The sequence below is a fragment of the Rhinatrema bivittatum genome, chromosome 9, assembly GCF_901001135.1.
Source record: "Rhinatrema bivittatum chromosome 9, aRhiBiv1.1, whole genome shotgun sequence".
Taxonomy (NCBI): domain Eukaryota; kingdom Metazoa; phylum Chordata; class Amphibia; order Gymnophiona; family Rhinatrematidae; genus Rhinatrema; species Rhinatrema bivittatum.
This window is the reverse complement of record NC_042623.1, coordinates 125,176,610-125,203,964: the sequence shown is the minus strand read 5'-3', so window position 1 is coordinate 125,203,964 and position 27,355 is coordinate 125,176,610. Positions and strand designations below refer to the sequence as shown.

The 27,355-nt window shown below is 40.8% G+C and overlaps 1 protein-coding gene and 1 long non-coding RNA gene across 2 annotated transcripts in view; one reads left to right on the top strand and one right to left on the bottom strand.

Annotated features, from left to right (window-relative positions):
* Positions 1 to 27,355, bottom strand: part of CHRM2 (cholinergic receptor muscarinic 2) — a 395,804-nt gene that overhangs the window by 17,375 nt on the left and 351,074 nt on the right. The window lies entirely within an intron of this gene.
* Positions 731 to 26,913, top strand: LOC115098795. Its single transcript, XR_003858615.1, has 3 exons — positions 731 to 947; positions 19,490 to 19,722; positions 24,493 to 26,913. It is a non-coding gene; the product is annotated as an uncharacterized LOC115098795 (long non-coding RNA).

The following is a 27,355-nucleotide window of genomic DNA, read 5'->3' as shown; positions in this document are numbered from 1 at the left end:
CAACAGTGGCCAATCCAGGCCATAAGAACCTGGCAAGTACCCAAAAACTAAGTCTATTCCATGTTACCATTGCTAATGGCAGTGGCTATTCTCTAAGTGAACTTAATAGCAGGTAATGGACTTCTCCTCCAAGAACTTATCCAATCCTTTTTTTATGTTGACATGGAGAAAATTAAAGTTGATTATGTCCCAAATTTATCTTTTATATTACTAGAAAATATTTACCAACTGAAACAAGTAATTAATGTTGGTCTGATAATTTGCTTTTTCACATTGAAACACGCTTATGAGAATGCTAACCCACAACCAAATTTAGGCATGTGTCAACAAAGGACATACATTAGTTATTTCCAGCTAAACTATTTTAAAAGATACTACTGAAGTTCTTCATGGTTTTTCATCTGAGAATGTTCAAGGGAAATGTAAAGTCACTGTGACCGAATATGATGAGCTCCCTAAAACTAAAATTGCTGTGGTAAATAATGAAAACAATTTTCAAAAGGATGTATGCACTTAAAACTGGGTTTTATACACGTAAATGCACTTTACGCGTATGTGATGAATCAGAAGCTCACATGCACTCAAGCAGCTAGGGGAAGATAAAGCCAGATGAATCAGGAAATACAATGCTACTAGAGGTTGGTTAGGGGATGATAAGACCTGATGGATCAGGAAACACAAGGCTGCTGGGAAATGTAATTTGTAGACTTTTTTTTTTTTTGCAGAGGATCAATTAAGATGAGAGTAGCAGTCACAGAGAGCTGCATGAATAACTAGGAGTCGCAGCTGAGGCAAATTTCAAAGCGGACAGCCTTCGTGGGGGAGTTAAGAGAGAGAAAGAGCTCTGACTACAGTCAGCGAGGAGAAGAGACAGAATCATAGGACATGGACTTGCTCAGATGTAAGGTGTCCTGCCTGTTGGTTTTGGAACATGGACTCCGTAAAAGGTATTGCAGGGGAGTAGACTCCAGGGAGTTCTGGCTACTTGGACTTGCCTACAGTTATTTGCATAAATGCCTTGCATGCAGAAATCCTGGTTTCTCAAAAGGAAGTTAGTCCTGTAACAATACTGGCTGCTGGGCGGCCTCCCCCCGCCAGCAGAAGCCCTCACTGGGGCACACTCATACCTGCTCTAGCCTTCTGCCTTAAAGGCTGCATGAAGCAGCAAGGCCAGGCCTATAAAACCTTTCTTATAGGTTACTACTCTCCTCAGCATGGAGTCTCTTCGCTCTATGTGGCCCTTTGTTCTTGTATTCCTTGCCTAGTGACCCAGTTTTTGGGATTCCTTGTTCTTCTATGTCTTGTCTAGTTCTTTGATCTGTTTAGGCCTCCCAATGGCCTATCATGTGTTAGGTCTCCCAGTGGCCTGCTTGCCTGTGTGTTCTTAGCCTTGCTCTATCCTGTTTTAGGTCTCCCAATGGTCTTTCGTGCCTGTGTGTTCCTAGCTTTGCTTTATTTATTTATTTATTTATAACTTTTATATACCAAGGTTCAATTAACAGAATTAATTATCACTTCGGTTTACATTACAACCAGCAAATGACAACAATGACATAGTCTTGTCTTACATTGAACAAGGTGGAGAAACCTGGATAAACATAACTTGGGATAACATAACTTTATCTTGTATTACGCCTCTCAGTGGCCTTTCTTGCCTGCAAGTTCCTAGGTTTGCTCCTGTACTGTGTTAGACCTTCCAGTGGCCCTCTTGTCCATGTGTTTCCCTTATGCTATCTGTTGTTCTGTGCTTTGTCTGGTTCCTTGTTCGGTCTCAGGACTTACCCTGCCTTGCGCTTATTTGTCAGTCCCTGCTTATTAGTGCTCACCCCTGTTCGTGTTCAGTTTGTCAGGGCACTTTCCTATTCCTTGCTTCTCGTTGCCTGCTGGTTCTAGTGTTGCCCTGTCCCTAATCCTGCACCCTGCCCTTCATAAGACCTGCAAGCCACCTGCACCGGAGGGCCTAACCTGAAGGGAAGGTGGCTGGTCAGGCAGTCTGTCCTGCCTGCTCCTGACCCTGTAGAAGACCTCGCTCTTGACCCCTGTAGAAGACCTCACGCCTGACCTGTCTGCTCCTAACCCACACCTAGGGAGTACCTTCAAATCAGCCAGTGCAGCCATGTTGTCCCAAGTGTAAAGTATTTGCTGGCACATGGAATAACATGATTTGTTTCTGCAAGTAGCTGCCTCTCAGTGTTTGTTTCACAGAACTGTCAGCAGATTGTTCAGGGCTTACAGGGTTTGTGGATTTTTAAAAAATTGCTATGATATATGCTATTGAATTGTCACTAGGTTTTATGTGTGTAAGTGCACTTCAAGCATGTAAATGGGCTTTTGAAAATCGCTATGATAGTATGATACATTTACACATGTAACTCCTTTCAAAATTATCTGCAAAGTTTGGTTATTACCTCACTAAAGGAAATAACTGTTATAACAAACATGATATTTCTATAAACGTTCCTATGCTGAACATTGTTTCTTTAATTATGGTACCAAATAATTCCATTATTGCTGTAGGAGGGATATCATTTTATTACTTGGAATCAGATCATGTCCTCACAGAAATAGAAATGTTGGATGTACTTTATGGACATGAAATAAATTTCCATTTAAATTTGATTTGGGTTAAAAAGACTTTCATGCTACTGAATTGTATGTTGACCAAGATCCAGTACAAACTGCTGATTGCAACTACTGTATGATTCCAGAGATGAAGACATTCTACAAACTGATTATGGTTGGACTTTCGTCTTACCTATTCTTTTTGCAATATCAGTTGTTCAATCTGTTATCTTGTTTATCTTCAGCAAAAAGGTCAGGACCGTAACCCAAAAAATATACAGATCCTCAAACTGCAATTCTATGCATTTGCTTGGTCTCATACACTGTAAATCTGTTGAGTTTTGGGCAAATATTTGAGACATGCTATTATAAGTAATTATACTTATAAACTGTATTGTATTATAGCTTAGAATTTTTACACTTGGATATTTGATCTCAAGTCTAATATTGACTTTCCTTCACCTCATATTTTGCATGTAGTACATAATTATTCAGAGTATATATAGATGTATATATGTGTGTGTGTGTCATTTTAACTGAAAACTTGCACAGTTATATTTTTCTAGTAAGGTGTGAGAAGCAATTCATCCCTTTGCTGACACATCAATTCTTTAGGGGGGGTGGAATGTTGGAGCAATACCGAAAGAAACATTTTAACAGATTTATGTGCTATGACTGAACATGGAGTCACATTCTAAAGGATTCTGGGATACTCATCTTTATGAACAATGAACTGTCTATGCTGCATAGTGCATACCATGCAGGCACGGTGCCTGCCAGTGTCATCTTTAAGCCTTCTGTAAACAACCCAGCCTATCAGAGATGGCAAACTTATCAATGTTTCTAGCAGCCATGTCTTCAATGTCTTTGCCCGGAAGTTGAGCCAGCTTATGTTTTAAAACTTATATGGCCTGGACCAAATTACACTGTTTACCTTGTAGGCTATTAATTTGCATTAATAAAACAGATAAATATTCATTCAGGTTCTGAAAAAGTTGAGAACAAAGACAACAAGGGCTAATAGACTAAAGGATACCAATGGACATCATTGGACGCCACTGAACCCTGAGCCTCACTTCTCAGCCTTATTTTGCTGGTCAGCACTTTTTCTCTAAATGACAGAAATCTGACCTTGCATTAGCAGTAATAAAGGTTTCTGGATTCTTGCTGTTTGCAGCTAAGAAGATATTCCAAACTTAGGTATCCCTGATACTGAATTTGTAAGGTTCGGGCTACTTAATCTCATTAATTTTGGGATAGTTAGATTGTCTTCTTTTTCTAACGTGTAAGTTTAGATTAATTTATAAAAATTGTTAGCATATCAAAGCACATGAACGCATATTTTTCTTATGTAAGACAGTTGTTAAAGATGTGATGTTTCATTAGAAGTCCTGATAACCATTGCATTTATTGTACTGTAATAGATGTAATAAACACTCATTAACCAAGATAAATGGGAGGAGTTTTATCCTGAGCTTTTCAGCTTAGGACATGTAGAATATTGCCTATAGACACTTCCCTTCAATGTAGTTTATAGCCCACAACTTTTAGTCACATTGAAGGAGAGGAATTTTCTAATAGTCGATTACTACAGGAAATTTTGTTTTTTTACCAACGTAAATTGCCTTGAAAATTGCCTTCCCCATGTCTATGTGGAAAATGCTTAGTATATCTGGATCTTTTTGTATTTGTCAAAACTTTTCAACTTTTTTTCAATTTGATATCATGAAATAATATCACCAAGTTTACCAAGTGCTCTTCAGAAAATACTTACAAAGATAGAATTGCACTCTTCAAGTTCTTATTTTCTAGCCATAAGGGCAATAAAATATCCATCCCAACTTAACTATATAGAGACTGCAGTCTGTGATGAATAAACATACTGAGGTTGCTATTTAAAGGTATTTGTATAACTTAAAAGCTATTCAAATAAATGCCAACTTTTGAATATTGGCACTACTTGGAGCAGAGTTGAGTTAGCCAAATAACTTATTCAGCTAAACCAGATATTTGTAGTCAGCTGAATAAGTTATTTAGCTAACTCTAGACAAGGGCATGAGCAAGGTTAAATTTATCTGAGAAAATGTTCCCAGATAACTTTAATCTTTATTGTCTATATTCAAACAATATAATTGGCTAAGAGTACCAATGCAGTAAGAAAAAAAAAAGCAGCCTGGTAGCCCGATCCCCTCAACCTAGTCGCAAAATAAGTGGGCTTGAGTCTCCCAGCCTCTCAAGCCCGTTCAAACTTTTAGGCCAAAAAGATATATGGGCTGGCCCATGGCGAATAAAATGTACTTACCTCCAGTCCTTCCTCCCTGCCCCACCAACCCAACTCTTCCATTTACTTGCCATCCTCCAAGGCCAGATGTGCCGCCAGGATTGTGGTACAATCGTACCTCTACTGGCAGCTTCCAGTGATATTCAAATATAGTCAGTTAGTTTGCAAAGACATCCAGCTACATATAGCCAGATAATTTTATTCTATGGAATTCAGTTGGCCGTTTATCCCTCTGAATATCTCTGATAACTTAACTTATCCAGCTAACTAAATGGATATCTGTTTTTTCATTATTTTGAATATTGACTCTACTGTGTGATCGAATAAATGGCATGATATACAGTAGATATATATGCATGGGCTGGCTTTAAAGTGTTAATCTAAACATACAGATATTCTATAAGAAGGGAAGTATACGTTCATTTCAACACTTGGATTTTGTGATATACATTTAATGAATGTTGTCATATAATGTCAGACTATTACATTGAATGCACAATTTGTTATACAATATTTGCAGAGGACATTTTATAATTTTGCTGTAACTAGAATATTTCAATATCATTCTGATAATATTATCCTATTTATATCACACATAGTTTTGTACATTTCAGAGATATACTGTTGATCATATTAAAACAAACTACCTACAGTTATGTACAAAATTGATTACTTTATACCAGAAAAATTTTATGTATATCAAAAGAACCTAAGATCTTTGTGGAGAGAATTGATTGAATAAATGGGCTGCAATCCTAAACAAGTGTACATTATACTTTATGCTTTTGATAATTGAATATACTAAACTCACCACAGAGGAAATTCAAGCAGAAATGGTAATAGTGCAGGATGATATAAAACAACAAATATCATGGGACTCCTTTAATGTGGCCATGAAGGAAATCCAGCAAAACATTGATAGATTTAGAGCAGACATTAAAAAAAAAAAAAAAAGATAGCTAAATTTTGTCAGGATTACGCTTCAGCTCAAGTGTACCCATGGTTACATCACTGCTCTGATAGTGAAGGATCCCATTTCTCCAAAAAGGTGTCTTTAGTTTTCTCTGGATCATTGATAGGATCAGATGACCAAGAAGAATTCACCCATGTACATCCATCTGCACCCTCGTGTACTTTTTTAGATAGAAGTAATCAGTATTGCAGATCATGACGACAGTATCGCTGTCAATATCATCCAACACCTTTGGATGAAAAAACATAACACAAGCCACTCACCTGGTCTCAGACTGCACAGGGTCAGCGGTAATAAATCTTTTGCATTATATGTTGACATCTTTAAAAGAGTGGGTGCTTAATTATGGATTTTCATTTGTACCTACACTAACCTATGACCCATTTGAAACCTTATTTATCTTCAGCATTTTTTCACACATTACAGACTAAGTTTTTTTTTTCTAAGAACCCAGGTTCAAATTTAGACACATCACTGGTTAGACCTTAGTCTCACTGGGTTCCTTTGGGCCCAATCTATCCACACATTCAGAGCTTTCAGAATCTCATGTTGCATGACATTGAAGAAATGGAACAATGAGTCAGAACGTTCTATAACCTTACTTCACAAGAAATGAGGCACTTCAATCACTGTGTGATTACCTTCAAGCCTGCAGACAAAAGGGGAAGGAATCATGATTCTGGACACCGATGCGTACATATTAGAATTGCATAGGCAATTACCTGATGTATGTTTTTATGAGAGGCTATCTCAAGATCCAACCTTGGGATTGAAGGATAGTGTTGGCAAGGTACTAGACAATGCAGCTAAAATGAAGTTTTTTTTACAGTAAAGAATTTACTTTCTTGAATGTCCAAAAGCCTCGCATGCCTATTCTCTATGGAGTACCGAAACTGCACAAATCTTCATCAAACCCTCCATGCCAACCTATTGTGTTAGCAAATGGATCGCTTTCAGAAACGTTGACTACTTTTCTGGATTTATTTTCACAGCCTCAAGTTCAAAATGTTGCCTCATACATACAGGACACAGCACAAATGCTTAGAAAACTCACAGATTTACCAGCACTCCCAGAAGAGGCAAGTTTAATGAATCTTGATGTAGAGTCTCTTTATACTAACATCGCCTTACAAGCTGCTCTACGGTTGCTGAAGAATATCTCAACTTTTTGCTGTGTCCTCAATGTATACCCTTAACATTTCTTATGGATATTGCAGAACTCATTTTATGTCAAACTTTAAGTTTGAATCTCATTTGTACCACCAGACATGGCATGGCAATGGGGGTCTTCTGTGGCACCAGATATAGCCGACTTGTATGTCACCAAATTTGAAGAACAATTTGCTGTTCGCTCTTTTTCAAACATGTTTGATTGTGGTGTCATTATATAGAGGACATCTTTATCTGGACCCATAAATATGCACAGCTTTGTTCTTTTCATCAATGGCTCAAGACACAAGATGCTAATCTGCCATTCATGATAACTTCTCATTCCCAACAGCTATCATTTCTTGACATTTTGGTTATCTGCCAAGGTACTAGCATTGTTATCACTCTGTATTGTAAGAAGATTGAAAGAAATAATATGCTGAGATTTCAAAGTTTTCATCCCAGACCATTTAAATGTGGCCTTCCAGTAAGCCAGTTTTTCATCTGCAACACATTTGTGGGGATTCTGAAGAGTATAAAAGTCAATCACAAGAATTGTCTCTCAGATTTTTGGAGTGAGGGTACCCCCGGAAGACAGTTCGTAATGCTTATCTGTGAGCCAGGTTTTTGGATCGAGAGCAGCTTCTTCACTATAAATGTAAACCTGCAATGCAAAATATCACCTGCGTCTTAAAATTTACTAATAGGACCCTCAATATATCCCTTATTAAGTGCTATTAACATGTTTTGAGCCCGTACTCTGTTTTTAAAGAACTGCAGCTTTTTTTCTATCCCGTGGTTCAAATATCAGGGACAAAGTAGTTCAGGCAGCCCTTCTGGAACTGACATTCATAGACCCTTTACACAAGGGTCATATTTGTTGTGGATCTTATGACGTGTGATTTAATGGTACACAGTTGCTCTTGGCAACATCCTAACACAGGACAAGTGCTACATTTTTGCACTAGGACCAACTGTAATTCACAGGCAGTTATTTATTTGATTCAATGTTCCTGCCGATTGGTGTACATTGGCCATACATCAAAGAAAGATTAGAACTTGACTGACTGAACACCAAAGCTGTCTCAACGCAGCAAGTACCTATGCCCCTATGATCCAGCATTGTGTTGACCACCACCATGTATTTTCAAATTTATGATGGACTGTTCTAGAGCAAGTATATCTATCACCATGGGGAGGTGTTATCATGACAGTTCTCAACAAACGGGAGCCCTTCTATAATTTTTCTATACATGGTATCACAGACTGGTTTAAATGATGATATCAACTGATATATGTTATAACACTCATTTTTTCTTGTTTCATTTTTTCTTTTACTCAGTACATAATACAGATTGACAGATCTAGGTTCCCACCTTTTCAGTTTTTTAAAGGGCTGCACACTGCTTGAGCTGCGTATAGTGGCTATCAATGTGGAGCTGAACTGCTGGCTGCCAGAGCGGCTGTCTTGCCGCCAAAGTTTGTCAAAATTAGCATTTATACCATAATAAATATTTTATATTTTTGCTAAGATTTGTCATGTTCATGGTCTACAATTTGCTTACATGGTCCATTTAAGAAATAGTGCACAATAATATTCATCAATGATGTAGATTTCAATACGCAAAACCTTTTTATATATTCTACCTAGATATCATTTTTGCCCTTTCATAGACAATATACAAGGATGGGTTTATCCTGAACATTTGTATAATCCCTGAAGCAGAGAGAGAGAAAACTCTTGAAATGTTACAACGTCAGATTTGGACTTCAGTGAGGCTTTGGATCAGTATTGGGACTTGGACATTAGATAGTCCCCATATGATATTGCTTGAACTGGATTGCTTTGTAATCTCCTGTTGACATTATGAAATCCGATTGTCCTTAATATAGGACACTTCTGATCAGTCAGATCCCTTACCATCAAAGCAGCTGTTTCAGATAAGTGCTTTAAGCCATCTATTAAGGCATTTTTATATTCATTTAAAAACAATTTAAAAAAATTTCTTTAGTGATGGTATCTACATTTGATTATAAGACTGCATGTTTAAAGGTATCATCTACTACCTGATGATTATGCCCCACATGCTTGTTGAGACATCAGTCATTAATTTTATTAATGAAGTTCTTCTACATGTTTATGATGATTGTTAAACAATTTTCTTGGGAATTTATTTTTCAGTTGTGTATGTCTTTTGAGTAAAATTTTTCTGGTATATTGTTACATTATATTTTACTTGTGGGTTTGTTACAAAATTGATTACTAGCATATAGCCCATAAGAACATAAGAAGTGCCATCCTGAGTCAGAACAAGGTTCATTGGGCCCAGCATCCTGTCTGACAATAGCTAGTCTGGATCACAAGTACCCGGCAGATCCCAAATAGTTGATCTGTTTCTTGAATCTCGCTCCTAGGGATAAGTGCTGGTTTTCCAAGACTACCCAATAATTGTTTATGGACTTTTCCTTCAGGAACTTGTCCAATCCTCTTTTGAACTCCATTATATTAATTGCCTTGACCACATCCTCAGGCAACAGATTTCATAGCTTGATTGTGCACTGAATGAAAAAAATACTTCCTATGATTTGTTTTAAATCTTCCAGTTGCCAGGTTCAGGGAGTGTTCCCTACACCTAGTATTATTTGAAATGGTAAATAATCTTTCCTTCTTTATCTGTCCCACCCCACTATGGGGTAGATTTTATAAATCTAAGCGGGTGCGTACTTTTGTTCGCGCACCAGGCGTGAACAAAAGTACACCGGATTTTATAAGATACGCGCGTAGCTTATAAAATCTGGGGTCGGCGTGCGCAAGGGGGTACACATTTGTGCAACTTGCACGTGCCGAGTCCTGCGCGTTGCCCGTTCCCTCCGAGGCCGCTGCGAAATCGGAGCGGCCTCGGAGGGAACTTTCCTTCCACCCCCCCCGCACCTTCCCCTCCCTTCCCCTACCTAACCCACTCCCCCCGGCGCCTTCCCCCTACTTTTGTTGTGAGAGTTACGCCTGCCTGTGGCAGGTGTAACTCTGCGCGCGCCAGCAGGCTTCTGGTGCGCCATCACCTGACCCAGGGGCTGGTCCGGAGGCCCCCGCCACGCCCCCGGAATGCCCTGAAATTCACGCCGCCCACCCGACATGCCCCCCGAAGCCCCGGGACTTAAATGCAAAATAGGCTCGGCGCACGCCCTATGGTTTTATAAATCTCAATCATATCCCCTCTCAGTTATCTCTTTTCCAAGCTAATCTGGTTAGCCTTTCTTCATAAGAGAGCTTTTCCATGAACGTTATCATTTTTATCGCCCTGCTCTATACCTTTTCTGTGTCTGCTATGTCTTTTTTGAGATGGGGGGGGGGAGGTCAGAACTGCACACAAGCTGCAGTCGCACAATGGATTTTTGCAAACACATTATGAGATATTCTCAGTTTTGTTCTCTATTCCTTTCTACCTGACATTCTGTTTGCCTTTTTGACCCAAAGATTTCAAGAAATTGTCCAAACCGACTCTGAGGTCCTTTGCCTGGGTGGGTCCTTCTGCAGTTCTTCACAATTTGCTGCTGTTTTAATGACTTAAAACTATTTTCTGTCATCTGAAAATTTGGTCACCTCACTCGCTGTTCCTTTCTATAGATCATTTATGAATATGCTGAATAGCATAGGTTCCAATACAGACCTCTAGGGCTCTCCACTAATGACCTTTCCCCATTTGGAAATCTGACAATTTAGTCCTACCCTCTGTTTTCTCTCTCTTATCCAGTTACCAATCCACAATCGGATTCTGCCTCCAATCCTTTGACCTCCCAATTTCTTAAGGAGTCTCTCATGAGAGATTTTGTCAAATGCCTTCTGAAAATCCAAATATGCCTTATCAGCTGGCTTACTTTTATCCACATGTTTATTTACACCTTTAAAAAAAAAAATCTAGTAAATTGGTAAGGCAAGACTTCTCTTTGGAAAAAAAAAACATGTTGATTCTCCCCCATTAAACTTTGTCAATTTTATTTTTAAAAACAGCTTCTACCATTTTGCCTAGCACCAATGCAAGACTTACCAATCTGTAGTTCCTAGATCTCGTTTGGGGCCCTTTTTAAAAATTGGCATCAATTGGCCTTCCTCCTGTCATCACGTAATGCAGTTGTTTTACATGCTAGGTTGCAAATCATTAGAAACAGGTATGCAATTTCATGATTGAGTTCCTTCAGAATGCTGAGATGAATACCATATGGTTCTAATGATTTGTTATTCTTTAATCTGTCAATCTGATATATTACATTCTCCAGTTTCAGTTATTTCATTTAGGCCTGGATTTTTAAGGTCGCAGATCTTAAAAAATCCGGCAGTAACGGGGGCGGGGGGGGGGCGAAGCAGGGGGACGGGCCTGCGAAAGCTGGCAGCCATCGCACCACTGCGGTGTGCTGGCTGTCGGCTTTCACACCGAATAACTACACCGCCAGCGATGTCTCTGCAGAGTCGGCCCTGGTGCCGCCCCGACTCCTCCTCTTCTGGGGTTGACTCCGCCCCCATTTAGTGATCGCATGCGAAAAGTCCCTATTCGCGTGCGATTGCTTTTGAAAATGACCCCCTTAGTTGTTAAATCATCACCTTCGGTAAATGTTTCCAGAGTGTGCATATGACCCTGACAACCTCCTCAGTAAAGACTGAGGCTAAGAATTCATTTAGTTTTTTTGCTATTTCCTTGTCCTCCTTGACAAACCCTTTTACCCCTCAGTCATCTAGTGGCTTAAGTGACTCCCTCACAAGCTTTTTGTTTTGAATGTACTCGGAAAAAGTTTATTGCTTGCTTTTACTTCTATATCAAGCTTATTTTCAAATTCTTATAGCCTGTTTAATTAGTTTGTTTTTACATCTAACTTACCAGTCTTATGGTCTTTGTTGTTTTTCTCATTTGGGACTGCTTTTCATTTTTCAATGATGCCCTTTTGGCTTTAATTGCCTTTTTACCTATTAAATCACATTGACAATTATTTGGGTCAATGCATGAAATACATTTTGTCTGGGACTCAAGGATAGTAATTGTAAACAGTGTCCATGCCTTCTGCTAGTTTTTTTTAACCTTGTGAATGACTCCTTTTAGTTTTTGTTCTAATAAATTTACTTATTTTATCATAGTCTTCCTTTTTATATGCTACTGTAATTTTCCTTAGTATTCACTCTCCAGTGGTTATGTGAAATTTTATTACATTATGATCACTGTTGCCAATTGGATCCACCACCTTTATCTTTTGCTCAGGTCCTGCATTCCACTGAGAACTAGATCTAATATAGTTCCCCCTCTCATTGGTTTCATGACATCTGCTGCATGAAGCAGTAATCGATGCCATCTAGGAATTTTATCTCCTTGCATGTCCTGATGTGTCACTTACTCAATTTGTGCGTGGATAATTGAAGCCTCCATTATTGTGATGCCCATTTTACTGCCAGTCTAATCTCTGTTAGTATTTTCCAGTCTGTTTCTTCATCCTGGCCAGATGGCTGATAAAATATTCCCACTACTATACTCTTCCCTTATACCCTTAGAATTTCTATCCATAAAGATTCCAGAGTGCAGTTTGTTTCCTGCAAAAGTTTTTCCTGCCTGATTCTATGCCAATATACTGTGTAGTGCCACTCCTCCACCAGTTTTAACTGCCCTATCGATATAAATTTTACCCTGGTATTACAGTGTCCCATTTGTTATCCTCTTTCTACCAGGTCTCTGAGATACCTATTATGTCTATATTTTCCTCGTCTTATTTTTCAGACTTCTGGCATTTTGAAGTAGGTTTATTTTTATTTTTATATGTATCCACCACCTGTGTATTATCAGACGATAATGGCTCAACCCTGACCTTTTTAAGATGGTGCCTCCTTCCACTTCCTCCCCTTTATGCTAATCAGGCTTAGAAATGAAATGGTATACTCTGAAGCAGTGCTTCCCAATCTATACTCTATAGACGCAGGAAAGGAACTGAAAATAAAGACTTCATGCTGCTGTAATCTGTGCAGACTCCTAAGGTCAGCAGAAACTGTGGGATCATCAGTGGCAGCCCCCTCATGTCAGAATCAGGGACTGTGGGGCAGTCCACAGCAGCTGAGAGATGGATTGCTGGAAGTGGCAGAATTAATAGCAGCCAGTGAGGCTAGAAGCAGAATCAGTAACGGCTGTGAGGTTGCAGGAGCAGTGGCAGCAGATGTGGGCTGGAAATAGCAACAGTGACAGTGGCATTCGCAGTGGCCTGAAAACAGCAGTGGCAGAGTCCGCACTAATCCACTAAGGGGACAGAGAAAAAGAAAGTGAGAGGTTGGTGGGGCAGGGCTGGGGGGGGGGTCAAAAAGAATGAATGTTGGTCTGTGAGGAGAGTCAAGAAAGAGAAGGGCAGGGTTGGATAGGTGGTGGAAGAGAGACTGGTGGGTACAGGTTAGGGGAGGGGAAGAGACTGGTGAGGATGAGAGAGCAAGAGACTGATGGGGTTTGGCTTGGGAGAAAGAGAGAAAGAAAGGCAGACTGGTTGGGGATTGGCTGAGAGATGTCTTTTGGGAGAAGATGGAGAGACAGTGGTGGGGATGGACTGAGGGTCCCCAAACGTTTTGGAAATGAAGGGGTTGCATTGACAAAAATGTTGGGAACCCCTGCTCTAGATCAGAATGAGTTTTTGAAAAGGTGATGGGAGGCCTTATGAAAGCAAGATACACTTTTGTTTTGAATACAAAGAAGCAGAACAAATTCTGGTACTTATAATTCTTAGTTTCTCATGCTTTCCAAATATAGAAACTCATTCAAAATCTAAATCTATTAAAGAATAAACATCAAGTGAGCCAGAAGAGAAATACATTGTTGCCAATTTACTGTAATTCTAGGTCATTAACAGACTATGATCGTTCTGGGCGTCTCTGCTCCACTTTAATGCATTTAGGTCTTTTTTTAAATCAGTGTTTGAAATTAAGGCTTTATCAAGGTTTTCTATCATCCCTTCTGGTATGTATTCCACCTACTTTCCCATCTATCACCCTTCCTGGAAGACAATAACTTTACATTATCCAAGCTTTTATAATCTCCTGCTTAGACTATTGCAATGCCTTCTACACTGGAATCCCCAGTATCCTAAACCACCACCCACATCTTATACAGAACATTGCACAATGACAAAGAAATTAGATCGCATAAGCCAGTTGAAAACCCCTGCACTGGCCCCCATCTCCTTAGAGCACAAAATTTAAGCTACTAGTTCTGACCCTACAGAACACTCAAAGATATGACATCAACCTACCTTATTAGATCTCTCAACCCCATACACCTACTTGCTCCTAGGTCTGGTAGAATCTTCCCCCAAAATCATGAGTCTTGCAGACACTAGGAAGAAAGCTTTCACGGGCTCTGTCTCTACACTGGAATTCTCTACCCTTCCATATCAGACTTGTCCCAGATCTTCTATCCTTCAGGAAGCTAGTGAAAGCAAAAGCTGGTTCAAAGATCCAGGTTACCGACCAATAATACACACACACACACACACACACACACACACACACACACAGACTACCAAACACTCTGCTCAACCTTAAATCTTCCCACTAAGACTGTCCGCAGGATTTAAATGACACAAAACCTCTATAACCTATGTACATTACTCCTAATAAGTATGTATGTACAATAGACCCTTATACCATTAATAGTCTGCATAATTTAATGGATTTAAACCTCTGTACATAGCTCTTAATAACTTTGCATATATATCCTTAAGCAATTAATAGCCCCTTCACTATTCACTTATTATATAACCATGGTAACTTTATATATTAATCAGGCAACCATTGTAACCTCTTTATCTAATGACATCTTTCTCTCTCTAGCATGTTATATTTATATACTAGTCTTGTAACCATACTTGCTTCTAGATCTATAATGACCTGCTGCTGTCTAAAAGTACTTTTTGTTTCATGCCTGTACCTGAATGTAATCCACTTGGAATTGCCTGAAAAGTGGAATATAAATCAAAATAAGATAAGATACCTTGAACTCCCTGGCTGGAAAGGCATGATATAAATAAATGGTTCACATTTCCCTTTTCATCAGTACTTGTAGTGTTGGCAAACTAATTCCATGTTGTCATGAGATTTTGGTCTAGTCCTCTCATCTCAGTCCATTTAGGTCCCAGTCATAGAGCTAAAATAAATTAAGATGTTACTAAACATTGAAGATGATTTGGGATTGGAGTATCCATCTGGGGATGCCTTGCAGTAAGAGAATTAAAACATATAGAGGAAGGTCATGGCTTTAACCTTTGCTCTCCTTTATGGTATATATATATATATTACGAGTGTTATGAATATTTAGATAACACATTATAAGTCACTCTTTGTTTATCTATTAATCTTTGCTATGCCAGTAGAGTTGGGACTCACTGGAAAACATTTTCCTATTAAAAAAAAAAAAAGGAAGGAGGTATAGTTATTAAAGGGGTCAGAAAGTTGAAGAACATTTTTGGAAGATGGGGAACCACTGGGTTAAATGACTACTGAGCAAACATGAGACAAACTAAATGACATATATTACAACAAAATGGATTGGCTGAGCCTTGTGTGCTTAATAGAAATCAGACAAAAGAATAAAGCTAGCAATATGAATGCTAAACAAGCTCTTATTTTTATGAATGAATAAAATATAACTATTTGCTACATCACTTTGATCATGATTTACAAAGCATCCTATAGATCAGGGGTCGGGAACCCATGGCTCGCGAGCCAGATATGGCTCTTTTGAGGGCTGCATCTGGCTCGCAGACAAGTGTCGCCACACTTTCCCGCTGACCCAGCTGCTCCCCGGTCCTCCTCCGCCCGGGCGGAACGCGGTAGGACAGCTGGAGTCAGCGGCACCGGCGTGCTCTCTTCTTCCCGCCCCCCCCCCCCGCGGCCCGGAAGAGGAAGTGGGGAGTATCGGGTGCGTGCGCGGCAAGAAGAGGCCACGCTAGTGCGCTCAGCATCGGCCCGAAGAAAAGAAGACTGCAGCGCGGCTCGAGGAAAATGAAGAGGTTCAACCGCGGCCGATGGGACTCCGCCTCCGCGAGCCTCTTCATTTTCCTCCGAGCCGCGCTGCAGTCTTCTTTTCTTCGGGCCGATGCAGAGCGCACTAGCGTGGCCTCTTCTTGCCGCGCAGGCACCCGATACTCTCCACTTCCTCTTCCGGGCCGCGGGGGGGGGGGGGGGCTGTGTGTGTGTGTGTGTGTGTGTGTGTGTGTGAGAGAGATTGCATGTATGTGAATGATTGAGAGCCTGTACATGTGAAAGAGAGTATGTCTGTGATTGAGAGCCTGCCTGTGAGAGAGAGAGCATGAATGTAAGTTTACGATTGGGAACCTGTATGTGTAAGTTTGTGATTGAAAACCTGTTTGTGTGAAAGAGTATGTGTCTATGATTGAGATCCTTTGTGTGTGTTTGAGATCCTGTGTGAGTGAGAGATTGCATGTATGTGAATGATTGAGAGCCTGTATGTCTGTGATTGAGAGCCTGCATGTGAGAGAGAGAGCATGAATGTAAGTTTACCATTGGGAACCTGTATGTGTAAGTTTGTGATTGAAAACCTGTTTGTGTGAAAGAGTATGTGTGTATGATTGAGATCCTTTGTGTGTGAGAGAAATCATGTGTATGTATGATTAAGAGCCTGTGTGTATAAGTAAGAGAGAGATCATGTGTGTCTGTGTGTGATTGAGAGCTGGTTTAGGTGATGGAGCCTGTGAGTGTGTGATTGAGAGCCTGTGTTTAAATGAGAGAGAGAGACCATGTGTGTCTGTGTGTGATTGAGAGCTGATTTAGGTGAGGGAGCATGTGAGTATGTGATTGAGAGCCTGTGTGTAAATGAGAGAAAGAGAGGACATGTTTGTAAGCATGTGAATGAGAGTCTGTGTGTGAGAGAAAAAGACAGCATGTATGTGTGTGTTTGAAAGCCTGCATGTGTGTGGGTAAGCGTGAAAAGATAGACAGCATGTGTGTAAATGTGTAATTAAGAGCCTATATAAGTGAGAGAGAAAAAACATATATATATGTGAGTACTGAGAGCATGTGTGTATAGGTGTGTCATTGAGAGCCAGTGTGAGAGAGAGCGCTGGTATGTGACTGAGAGAGGAGAAAGTTCCAAGCAAACCACCCCTCCTCCTGCTAATTCAGAACAATCTCAGGACACCTGGATATCAAACGTTCCCAGGTATGCAGAGCAAAAAAATTTTTGTATCCTTATTATTTTTCATTACTGGGTCTTTGTGTCTGCTATTTTGAAATATTTTGTTGGTATCTGGAAATGTTTTATATGAGTTTTTAATTATTGGATATTCCACTCATCAGCTGTTTCGAAATATGTTCTTTTTGTTAGTACAGTTTTACTGCTGATGATTTTATATTTCTTGATTTGTTTTATAAGGATGGGTGATGTTTCTTTTTTCCTTTGTTACACTGCATACAGAGACTCTGGCTTGTTGCAGTTTCCAATTCAGTTTTTTCTGCATGCTTCTTGTTATGCGTTTTGGTCTCTTTATTCTATGTTAGGTGAGGGACAGCACGTGATTCAGGTGAGGTTGTCTGCTGGCGTGTAGTTTCTGTGTAGGACTCTATAGCAGCCTGACTTGGTCCGTTTTCCTAATAGGAGATGTATTGGTGTCTTAAGGCCTGGTGTAATATTTTCAGAGACTTATTGTACTTTAAAAGTGTGATCTTACATAAAATGCACACATTTACTTGTATTTAGTTTTAAACATATTGTATGGCTCTCATGGAATTACATTTAAAAATATGTGGCGTTTATGGCTCTCTCAGCCAAAAAGGTTCCTGACCCCTGCTATAGATATAGAAAAGGAAAAACATCTGAGTAAATCATCTCTGCTTGATTTGGATTCTTTATCCTTTCAGGATAACAAAGAGGTAAGAACTGAGAGCAGGGTTATTGAAAATTAAGAGTTCATGATTGCTGTCTGTAGCTTCTCCAATTTTACTAGATGATAATGGATAAATAGCTGAGAGTAGAGATTTTCGGTTGTAATCTAGAACGATAGACTTGTCAGTTAGTAGAAGGTCTTAGCAGATGGTTTAGTTCTGTATGCATAACCGTTGACACTACTGAACATATATGTAGCATTACAACATGTATGCAGTACGGTACAGGTGCACATAAGAGAAAGTCCCTGCTCTGTGTAGTTTACATTATAGACAAATAGACAGACAAAACAAACAAGCATTTGCAGAGAATCAGTGAAAACATAAGGAGGATGACTTTAAAAGAAAAGTGTGCAAGCCCATAAATGTACACACATGGGCTTATGTGCACATGCTTATGAATCTTAAATTGTGCAGGCATAAATGTGTGCAAAATATAAAATATGCATAAGTTGTACTTCTACATTATATACATATATGCTCGTGAATCATATATGCGCACATTTTTTGCCATGATGTGCAAATTCTGGTTCTTCCTAGGTGGGCTCATTCAGCAGCACGGCATCTGAATTTTACCACTAGGGACAGGTGATGACTGGCGTCCCTGGTGGTGACAAATGAACTTTTATCTAAAAGCATTTATCTAAAAGGGGTATTCCAACTGACTGGGCTGGCCAGCTAGCTCCCTCATGAAATTGGGTATCATGGTGGCTCATGGATAGTTCTTGTTCTGGTATACTTTTGGCCTAGTGGAAGAACACCACTTCTAGGTGCATTAATGGAGTGCAACGAGACATGCTACTAACTGCAGACTTCAGTTGAAAACATAGAAACATAGCAGTGTGGAGGTCACAGTAGCAGAAACAGTGCACACTAAACTTTGTATTTCTATTTCCCTGTATAGACTGAGGGCCTAAAGAAGGCCCTGGAGCTACATAGGAAGCAGAGATGGCTGGATTAGCTGTATGCAAAGTGGGCTGGGGCTGGAGATAAGTTCATTATATGGTCATCTGTGAGATTAGAATGTAGTCTGTCCTGCTTCCATCATCAGCTTTACTAATGGACTGCCACTCTACAAGACCCTGTCTCTGCCATGAGCTTCAATAAACCCTCATGCCAAAAAATGTCTTTTGCATTTCTCTGGATCATAGGCTGCACTATCTTGAAGTGTGACTTGTAATGTGTACTCAGGTCTCGTTTGAAACTATTGAGAGTGTTAAAATTTACTACTAAAATTATTACCAAGGAAAGTATATGCCCCCTAGCCTAGAAACACCCATACTAAGTTCATCTTCATAGCTCTAGATGCATTGTTATGTAGACCACACCCCAATGCCAACTACCAGACACAGAGACTACCTCCGAACCCATATCACTAGCTAGTCACCATGTAGTACAATAGTGCTGAACTGAAGCAACCGTAACACATGAAACCAATATATGGCCTTACCACTACCTAAAGAACATGGGTTTCCCACAGATAGGAGCAGGACCTTTTGCCTAAACCTTTCCCAGGAAAGTAATGCCCACTAACTGCTTGTATGATCATGCAGATCATATCTTGATGCATATGAGAATATGAAATGACACCTAATTTTTGTTCTCTTCTCAGATGATGTCGCTTCATCATTGTCAGAGGAGGAGGAAGAGGCAGAAGATAATGATGAGGGCTCAGCTCCTCCTGATACAGAGCAGATGAGGCCACCACTGGGGAATAACTGCCAGCAACAACAACACCCCCTCAGCCACCAACTGCAGGGGACCCAGCAGTAGCAGTCTAGCCACCTACTCCTCACTTTGGGAGGCCACAGGCTATCATCTGAAGACAACTCTCTCCCATTCCTGGTAAAGCTACCTCCTCTCCATTCTGCCTAAAGACCTAGGGATGCAGGTCCTCAGGCTGGCCAGCCATTGCTGGCTGAGGGAGGTTAAGATCCCCCTCAAACTCTCCCGCTATCCTCTGTTGAGCTGCCAATAACTGCTGAGCCTCCCTCAGTCTCCAGAACCCCTTCTTCAGGCCAGGAGCAGGTCTTACAGGAGGTTTTCAGCTAGGGAATGCAAATTATGGTGGAGGAGTTGTGAGGGGTCACAGCTGACCTCCAGAGGCTGGTCGCAATGGTGGAATGACTAACTGAGGTTCAAGAGAGCTACTTAGCTTCTCTTGAGCTGATAGGAATGAGGCAACTACCACTGCCACCAGCCCCCTACGCCTTTAGGACCTGACCTCCCTAGGTTCCTGGGCTATTTCTTTTCTAGACACATAGTTTTATCCTTAGTTTGTTCTTTGCTGAATGCTATGGTTTATTTCTTACAACAGTAAAGTCCCTTTAAGGACATCCTATTTCCACATCTCTCTGACCAACATATAGGCCTGCATGTTGCTTGCCTTGCAGATTAGTCTGCTATTTATCATCCTATCTACCCTGTATTTTCTTTGGTTCTGCTGTCTATGCCTTTCACCCCTGAGAAACCAACCAGTAATGCAGACCACAGGTACCACAGGTACATGTCTACATTTACCAATTCTTTCCCCTAAGGATGCAAGATCTTTTCTTCATAGATGTATAAGCCTCTTCTAATCTGTATAAAGTTGACCATAGTGCCTTTCGCCTAGTGCGCACTCTACGATGTCGTTGTTAATCTCTCTGGTGGCCCCCTCCCTGCCACTGGTTCTTCCCTCCCTGCCTTGTTTTCTTCCTGCTTTCTCCCTCCTCCTCTTTCCAGCTGCTCCCCCCTTTCCCCCTACCCTGGTTTTATGTATTTTCCACATTTCTGTTACATTGTAAACCAGCATGATGTACCCACGAATGTTGGTATATTTTAAAAGCTTATAAATAAATAAATAAGTGCAGCTAAGTTATAAGCATGGATTTAATGTATACAGGAAAAATTTGTATAAGCCCCCTTTAAGAAAAGTGCTGCATAGGGAGATGAGGAGCACACATGAAGCTTCCTTTTCTGATTCAGCATACTTAATAAAGAATATGTGTCATATACATGTTTCATTTGGAGCTAAATTCACCAGAAGTTGGCTCATGCTTCAAGGTCTACTAAGTCACCTTGATGTACCATAAACTTCAGTTGTCACAGAAAAAAAACAGAAAACTTTCTTATTCTCAGAAATGACGGCCTACCAGCATTAATATTAGCGTCTCATATATGTACAGCACCAAGCCTACCCTTCTCCATGCTCACATTGGATAACCTTGCAGGTAGTGCCCTGCTTCTTTCTAGAAGGCTCCTTGGTCCCATCTGCCAATCTCTTTATGGAGTTAACCACACTTCTATATCTGGAAGACCTACTTTTAAAAACATCTGCTAGCAAAAATGCTAATATATGTGCTATTTGAGTTACTCTTACACAAGAGCTCCCAGCTGTGAGCTATCAGAAACTCCTTGGTTTTTTGATGTCCTCGTTCCCTCACCCACTTCCACCACCAGTAATCCATAGGCACCCTCACACTATACATATTCCAGCCAGTCATCAGAGTTTTTCTATCACTTGAAGCTGATTCGGATCTTTTATTTTCACCAGCTTTTTCCCATCTAGATATGAATTAAGGACAAAGGGTTGGTAGGCTCGAAGGAAGTGTCAAGAGTCCCATTAGAAACTCTAGGCCTGTTATATAGTAAGACATAGGATACACATAAATAGCTATGAGATAGACAGTGGCAATAATAATGTCCTGTTCCATATAGAGAGATATACTGGTTCACAGGGAAAAAGGCAAATCTCAATATATAAATCATCCAGGCTTATGATAATTAGGTATTCATCTACACATGCCATGTTTTCCTGACATGCTTAATATTTCTTGTGGAGATGGAATAACAGCAGGCTCCATAGCATCAAGGACAGCAGTTCCGGTCCAGGTCTTACCCACATTGCAAGCTATCGGGAGAAAGACTGGACCAGATCCAAAAGTCCAAATGGAGATAGATCCAGCTATTATCCCTTGTATAGACCAATTCTGCACTCACAAGTGAAAATATTACGCATATACCACATCATTTAAGAAAGGTTACATGAATATATGTGAGTATTAACAAACACATTATATTTCCTATCTATTTTAATATTATACACAGTAATATTTGTTTGCATTAATCCTGCCCCTTTATATGTGCAATTTATACACATATGTGGGTATAAAGGGGATGCTTATAGTGCATGTCTTCTTACTTATACCATGTCCGGAAAGAGTACAGAGTTACTGAGGAAGCCTAACTTCCTATCTAGGAAAGTAGATTTTCTTGTTCATGAGGTCATGAAGTCCAGCATACCCTGTATGGCCTGAGTCCAGGAGAGTTGACTCATACAGGAAGGAGAAGATGTGGGAGAAGATCTGCCACAGGTTCAATGTGGTCTTTCACAACAGCTGCAGTATGAAAGACCTAAATCATAAATGGTGAGACCTCTGACTTCTCATCAAGCAGAAGCAGGCCCAGATGAGAGCTGAGGGACCTACCTGCCAGATAACTGCAGCAAAAAGGATAGTGCTTAGTGCCATTTTAGAGGCAGCTGTGGAAGGTATGGGAACCTTGGACACCTTGCAACCTGGAGGCCATCCAGCTGAGCTTTTTCTATCATAAAGTGCTTGCTTATATGCAATGACTATAATTATGTATAGTACCATATATTTATATAAGTGATCCCCATCCAGTGCAGGTCCTGGGCATATGGGTAAACAGGGAGGGCCATTGTACTGCCCATGGCCTCATGACCTCCCAGGATTCCTGCAAAGAGGGGAAAATCTGAGTAATATATTAGCTATAATGCAGTAGTAACCACTGAGATTTATCTGGCTCAGTCGAGCTGTCCATTAATACATTCTGCACACCTGTGCTGTGGTAGAAAATGCAATTTTTTACAAAGTGATGCCTGGGGATTTAAAGTGAAACTTGACAATATAATATCACAAAAGCTTTTTAAAATATGGTAATGAATTAATCAAAAACAAAAATCACATACAATAGAACTTAAAAGCCTATCGTTATATCTGAGACCTTCATATCAAATAGCGGGCTTTTAGTAAATCACTTATATATGGTTAGAGGAATAAAAGTTTTTTCTCATAAGCATTAAAATGAAAAATGCCTGACTTTTAAAATCATTAGTCATTAGTCATTTTTTAAAATACTTAACGTGATAAAATGCCATAGATACTTATCTTAAGATGCTGAATTTAAATTCTGATTTTGCCAAATAGAGTGCTCGAAATGGCTCGTGTTTTGGGATTCTCTTTCCTTAGGGGCTATTAATATGGTGAGAAGCCATCTGCATAAATTTGAAGTGTGCAAGATGATTTGGATTCTATGCCCTAGACATGAAAGTTACTGAATTTCTTGCCTTAGTAATAGTCCCTGAGGAAGGATAATCCCTGTAGCTCCTCCTTGTACTCTAGTCCTCAGCTAGCGGCAACCTTTTTTAAAAATTTTAATCTTCTAAGTTTACAGGAAATCCTTTCCTTGAAATCTTCTGCTGAACTCTCCTCTGAGCTCCTCTGCAATGCTGGCACTCAGAGAAGATATCCCACCCAGTGGGGGAATGGTGCACCTCCATTGCATAGTAGCACTAAGCTGACATCCGACAGGATAGGTGTAGTGATACTTCTGTCATACTGAGGGCATGCCGACCAGCTAATGGCACATACTAGATAGAAGTAAGGGGATGAGACACATTTATCTCCCCACTGTATATATAGATATGTTACTGCTTAGAAATATGAAGTGTCGCACAAGTCAGATAGGATGAATACTGAAGAGTAGGCTAGCCAAGTGGCTCCATAAAATCTGGTCATGCTGATCCAGTCCAGAATTTACCGTACAGCATGCACTGACTTGTATTATAGCCTTTTATATAGGATAGCAAAAGGGAGGTCCATATTCAGTGCCATTTAGTCAGATAAGATTCACTTAGCCAGCTAAATATATACCTGGGATCAGTGGCTGCCACTTAGCTGGATAAGTACTTATCCAGCTAAATAGTTAGCTGGCTAAGTAGCAGATGGGGTGAGGGTGTAACTAGGAGGAGCAGAGTTAGTTGGATACGTTATTTGGCTAACTACAATGGTCAGAGTTAACTGGCTAACTTGTCTGGCTAAGTCTGGACATCCCATGGACCTCTTCTAAAGTTATTTGGATAGACCTATTCGGCTAGCTTTAGAATAGCCGGGTATGTTCAGTGATGAGCCCACGCCAGTGAATATACAGGCTGTTAGCCAGGCAGGCTTATCCAGCTAACTAGCCAAGGCACACAACAGCTGAATATGGACCTCAGAGAAATCATAACTACATAGTCCAGAGTGTCATTGGATAAATGATGCTCAGAATCTACTTGTCCTGAAAATCTTGTTCCAGTTGTCAACCCTAATCAAGAGCCACATCAAATCTTGAGTCATCTCTCTTTCCTTGGCTGCTGGTGCTGTGCAAGTATATCTGGGTTAGATTTTGATACCATTGGAATGCTTTCTATTCAGTTAGTGGTGTAACTGGAGGTGCTAGAGTAGAGCCCATAGAGATGTTCTGTAAAGCAGAAAGAAAGGTCAGTGAGTGTGAAGACAATAAGCAACCTATCATGTACAATTACAGTATGTACATTCTTCCTTTTTACAGGGAACCAGTCAGGTGATGACCCCCAATGCTCAGGGACCCAATGGCCTCTAAAAGGCAAGATAGTGCACTTTGTTGCTAGCTCCTAGCTCAGAAGAGGACAGTGAGAAGGAGGAGTGAGCAGCAGAGGAATATCCAGTGTCACAGCATGGACAACAGGAGGAAGAGGAGGGAGCAGAAGAGGAGCAACAAGTGATACTGTATGGATACCTGGAGGAGAAGAACCAGTATTCCGACTCAGTCACGCATGCTAGAACTCTGGTGGTATGTAGCTGGGCTGGATGAGGGCAGCTCAATTGAGCAGCACCTCCACTCTTCGAGGAAAGATGAGATACAGGCCACTCCAGTGGAGAGGTGTATAATGGACCTGAATGCTCAAGTGGTGGAAGAGATCTGTGACCTCAAGCATTCTCTGCAAGGCCTGTGAGATGTGGTAAAAGAAGAGATGCAGGGTATGCAGCAGGAGCTAAAAGTCATTTGTAAGTAGATGGAGGCCCATACAGCTGTGTGGAAGGAGATGCTTCAGAAAATGCCACTCCTCCAGCTGCAGCCCCCACCACCTGTGTACTAAATGCTGCTTCCATGGATGCAGCTTCCACCAGCCATGGTAGCATCACCACTATGGAAGTTGCCTCCCATACCAGAGTGCTACCTGCCCATAGTCCACTCCACCTATTCCTCCTTTATCACCCACAGTAGTTGAATCTTCATTTCTTCTGCCATCACCACCTAGAGCAAGGCAGCCAATAGCATACCACTGTCACCACTTCAACCACCACCACCAGAGAGAGAGATGTTCTCCTCTTTCTGAGGTCAAAAGAGGCAGAGGAGGATAAGCCTACCACTGCTGCCAGCTCATCCTTGCAGCTGCTTTAGAGCCCTCCAGGCCCCTCCAGCAGATTTCCTGATGAGCCACTGCTCCCAAGTCAAGTGCCCTGCAAGAGCAGCATAAGCTGCAATAGAATCCCACTGTGGAGGAGTGAAAGACTTGGGCAAGCCAAGGCAACACAGCTTCCACCCTCCTCCCCCACCAAAAATGATGTCTGCTAAGGAAGCATAGAAATCTGAATTTATTCAGTATCACATTGAGCACGCCATGTAAATAAATGCATCTTTATCATCTAAAATTACTTTTATATCAGTTTTCCTTTCTTGTATTGCCTGCTGTTGAGTATGGTGATGTATCTCCTGCAATTCCTTCTGACTCAGGTCATGTGCCTCCTCCTCCTCCTTTTCATCTAGATGATCATCTAGCTCCTCTGGAGGAGGCAGGCCTCTGGTTTTGGCCAGATTATGAAGCATGTAGCAGGTTTAAAAGATCTCACAGAACTTAAGGAGGTTGTAGATAAAGCATCCCCCAGATCTGTCCAGGCATCAGAAACACGTTTTGAGAAGGCCAAAGATGTTCTCCATGACTACCCTAGTCTGCTTGTGGGTCCTGTTGTTGTGAGCCTCTGCAGCAGCCTGTGGGTTAGCTAGCAGGATCATGAGCCAGGGTTTGAGTGGATATCTTCTATCATCTGCAGGGGAGATCACAAAGAAGAGCAGAGTTAGATGGTCTTTAGTGCTGGGTGGGGGGTAGTTCTCAGGTCAAGGTGGGAACGGTCCTCCAGGGCCAATGTTTTAAATCCACCTAAATATGAGGGAGTTCAAAAGGAGGTTAGTTGCAGTGTGGAGGAAGTGGTAAGTTTGCTCCTACTTAGAAGCCAGGCCCCGTTGATGTGGCCTTCTTGAAAGCGGTCTTGAATTCCTGACTGCAAAAGGATGTAGGCATCATGACTAGATCCCAGAAACCTGGGCAAGATGTCCAAGATGATGCTCTTGGTATCTTAGACCACCTGCAAATGGAGGGAGTGAAAAAACTTGTGGTTGCAATAAGTGGCCTCATCTCCTCCTGGTGCAATTATAGGGTTTTTGAGTGCAATTAATTGCCCTCAAGATAGAGGGAAAAGTATGCTATGTTGTAGAAATTAGTCATTTGTTGTTGTTGCTGTCTGCTCCAAGGAAAAGGTAAATATTGGTGAATTTTCCTGAGAAACATAGCCAGGAACTGCTTTATAATGTACTTATGGAGGTGGCAGACTGGCTTATTCCAGATATGACCCATAGAGGTGTCTAGAAGATCAAAAATGCCAGGGCGGTAGTGCCTTTGATGTGTATTGGCAAGGTATGGACTCTGAAGGTGGAAGGATGCAGGTCCTGATCTAACTGTTGGCATAGGTACAGTATGGTTTTCTTGTTAAATATGAACCTGTGCAAGACAGATCCAAAAACTGTGCCCTAGTCCTGTATACTTTCTGAAAGGGCTACCTCCTCTTCCTCTTCCTTCTTCTCTGTTCTCTCTTCCTTCTCAGCTGTTGTGACATTAGTACCCATGAGGTCCATATTTAGCTGTTGTGGACTTGGCTAGTTAACCAGATAAACTTATCTGGCTAATAAGCACTGTATATTTAGTGGCACAACCATTCCACTGAATATACGCAGCTATCTTAAAGTTAACCAGCTAACTTTAGGACAGCTGTACAAGCTGATTAGAGTTAGCCAGATAAGTCATCCAGCTAACTCTGAATATTGGAGTTAGCTGGATAACGTATCTGGCTAACTCAACTCCTCCCAGTTTTGCCCACAGAATTCCACTAATTTATCTGGCTAAATTGTAGCTAGATAACTTCCAGCTACGTAAGTGACTAAATTTTCATTTAGCCAGCTAACGTCTCAGTAACTGGCTAAATGCTTTTCCATATGTACCTCCATAAGTCCATAAGGGCCATTTTGAATATGGATTCCCTACCACTTACTTCTACTTCCCAGAATAACTCAGTTGGACCCAGTTATCCTAGAGTATAGCCATGTCTGTCCCAGGTAC